Here is a 3,927-nt window from a genome sequence, read left to right as displayed (position 1 = left end):
TATATATATATATATATATATTACGCAAAAACCTGTATAGAAGCGTAAATCTATGTATTTGCACTGAAGGAGGAAAATTAATTTGTCTCCGATATTTTCTTTTCAACTGTTACTCCACGTTCAAAATTGGATACTATTTTGAGGCTTTCAATTCAAAATGCATACACAAAATCATTGAAGAAATTTTGAACTAGCTTCGCACCATACGGATACAAATAGATCTAAATTAAGTTGTATTTCTGTTCTGTGTGCAATTAAAACTTTCCGGCGGCCAGTTTCTTCACCTATGTAATGGCTTTCGGTGCAAGTTAGATTTTTTTCGCTTGTTAAATGCTTGTATATAAGTACGTACACATATACGCAGATACGCAGATACGCATGCGCGCACGCACACATATGTGCATAGTATTTATTATGTAAACGTCCCTCTATGTGTGTATATTCATATTAAGAAAGTGTGATACGTCTGTGCTGCGTTCGTAGATTTGTGGTGGTGCTAATTATGGCTTGCTGCATGTTATTTCTGACTTCGGTTTGTTTCCGCTTGCAGCCGCTGCTAGAGGCCGCCTTTGATTGCAGGAGGCAGAAATAAGTTGAGTTCGCTGAAAATCCACTCTAGACGAATAGAAAAGAAGTTGCTCGTGTAGATTCATTTTTGTTTGTTTATATAATCATGTCTATTAATATAAAGAAATTTACAAAGATTTAAGAAGATTCTGGGTTATGTGGCCATTAAATGGCCTTTAGTGTGATGCTACGAGAGCTATGCCCCAAACGGAGTCGGCAGTCATCACATATATATACATGCATGTTTATATGCATATGTGTGCGTGTGTGTGTTTGTGTGTGTGTATTTAATAATATATAAAGCACAGTAAACAATCATGAAAGATATTAATATTAGTGGCCGAAAGCTAAAACCGTATAGACAAAATTAAAACACACACACACACACACACACACATATATATATATATATATATATATATATATATATATATATATATATATATATATATGGAAAAGATTTATATATAATAAGGGGGCTTATTTTAAAAACACGAGCTTTCCTAAAAGTAGGAGTTAAAAAACTCTCCGGGGCCAAAAACATTAACATTATATTTTCACAGGCGTTGTTAGAACCCCTTCTCGCCAAAGCTAAATGAAATAAGGGTTGCGACTTCCCTCTACAAATTTGCAAAAAGGATTGTCAGTTGATTTGATATCATTATTTAGAATTTAACGTCAAAATACGCTTGCTTCTCTTCAGCAAGCGTAACAAACTCTATTTTTAATAATGCTGGTGTTTTTTTTTAAATAACCACCCTTCTTATATATAATTCTTTTACATATCTCTATTAATTTTGCGTATACAGTTTTAGCTTGCAGCCACTAACATTGATATCTTTCATGGGTATCAATGGTCTTTATATAGTTAAGAAAAACGAATTGTGTCCTCTTTATTCGTTTTTCTCGGGTGTGATTTCGGCACTGAAACGAACACAGGTATTGATGGAAGTGATAAATACGATTTTGTTAGGAGGAAATTGGCTGAAGCGTATTTTGGTGCTCAATTTGAAATCATGATACCAAGTTAACTGAGATTCCTTCTTGCAATTTTGCAGAGGTAAGACGTTATCCTTATTTCAATTAGTTTTTTCTTTTTACTCCAACCATGCCTATGAAAACATATTGTAAATTGTTGTGGCTTCAGAGTGTTTTCACTGCTATGTGTGTGAGTGAGTGTATGTGTGGGGTGTGTGGGGTGTGGGGATGTGAGTGTACATAGAGTCGAGTATAACAACCTTACCTCCTGGTTAGTGTGCCTTGACTCATAATTGCCAGAAGACAGCTTCGATTCAAGTCCCGGGCACCGTGTTGTGTTGTGGAAAAACACTTATTTCATATCACTGGCTCAAACACTGTGTCGTGATCGGATGTAAAAGAGTGGACTCAACTTTTCATCTGCCTTTCGTAAAAGGAGAGTAAACGAGATTGGGGTACGATTTGCACTCCAGCCTCATGAAACCACCATCAGGGACGATTATTTAAACAGAGCCATGGGCTGAGTGGTGGAAATGTGACATCCGCCAGTATCAGAACAAATGACAGATGCAGTCACACACTGTTACAGGGCGTACCCTAACCATACTACTACATGTATACACACACATACATACACAAAGACACACGTACACACACATGTGTATATATGCATGAATATATACATGTGTGTGTGTGTGTATGTGCGTGTGAGTGTGTCTGTGTGTGTATGTTTGTGTGTGTATGTGTGTACTTACACACATACCTATGTATGTATAATATTCTCTCTCTCTCTATTTGTCTCTCTTTCTCTCTCCCACCCTATCTATCTATTTATATATCTCTCTCTCTCTCTGTATGTACGAGAGACAAAATATATACTTATGTGTATGCCTGTATGTATGCATGCATACATGCATGTATGTAAAAATATATGTATATATGCATACATGCGTGTATATATGTATATATATATGTACGCACGTATGTACGTATGTGTGTGTGTGTATAAGATGGCGTGTTGTATACATATGTGTGTATATGTCGGCGCGCTGTGTGTATATATTTTCACTCTGCCTTCTTTATTCATTTTTATAGTACTATTTTCAAATATGAACATCCATAACCATTCACGATTAATATGAATAAATATATTACCCATGTTTCGTATTTTATTTCACCTCGCACACATTTCCAGCATGTTTTAAGTTGTACTTAACGGTAATGTTTCCTTTATAATTGTTTCGAATATTTGCGTAAAATTGCAGTTCTCTTCATACGTAGTATTTTCATTCGCCAAATTGTTCTTCAAAACGGGAGCCAGACTTCATGCTATAACTTCATCTGACTAGTCAACAATTTTGTATCTACAAATTTATGCAATAATCACCAGTAAATGATGGTCATTATGTATCTCACGGTTTTCTTAAACGGTTGTTAAGATATGACATTATATAATTTTTATCTGTATATATTTTCTTCATTTGTATTTTTAACTTTATTCTCTAGTTTTTTTTTTGTGATATGTATAAATACATGCATTAAACTTAATCGTGTTTATCTACCTTAACAACTCCCTATATACTTTTCTCTATTTTTCCTACTCTATATTTCTAAATTAGTAAATTATTGCAATATTCGACGCTTTTATTCTTTAAACAATAACAACAAATCGTAAATGTTCTGTTATGAATGAAAGCTGACAGACTGTTTGATCATTCTCTGAATCAATCGTATAAGAGCCGAGCATATTGCCTCACAGCTTACGATCGATCGGTGTGACTTCAATTATTTTGTCATAATAAATATTCCACTTTTTCACTTGGTAGATGTAACATGTTATATAAATTATCAACAAAGTATAATTGATAACTGACAGATTAGTAATTTCCTTGAGTGTTTTCACCTTATATTATCTGGAATTAAAAATCTATGGCATAGCCTCATACAGCAGTGATACATTGTAAAACAAATTATTGGAAGCATATCCATATTTGGTAAACGTCAAAACAGTTTGTGCTCGTATACAAAATATTCAAACCCTGGTATTCTACGCTCTTGTTAGTGCTGGAAAATAGTAGGAAATTATCTGCCAAATTGTAAAATGCCTGTCAACCAGATCCTTCTAATATTAAATCCCACTTACTTCATTTGTAATTGTTTTACAGCTGTGCATGTGTAAGCTTTTCTCCTCGTAGATATGCAGAGAACCACAAAAACAATAATTACTTTTTCGCATAACATGACATGCAAATAGTCTGTCTTGCTAATGTCTGTTAAACTCTTCTAATAGCTACCTACCTACCTGCCTGCTTACCTACATACCTACCTACCTACCTACATTTATGTATGTATATATATATATATATATATATATATATATAT

Source organism: Octopus bimaculoides, chromosome 8 (assembly GCF_001194135.2).
Source record: "Octopus bimaculoides isolate UCB-OBI-ISO-001 chromosome 8, ASM119413v2, whole genome shotgun sequence".
In the NCBI taxonomy this organism is placed as follows: domain Eukaryota; kingdom Metazoa; phylum Mollusca; class Cephalopoda; order Octopoda; family Octopodidae; genus Octopus; species Octopus bimaculoides.
Note: the sequence above shows the minus strand (reverse complement) of the source record.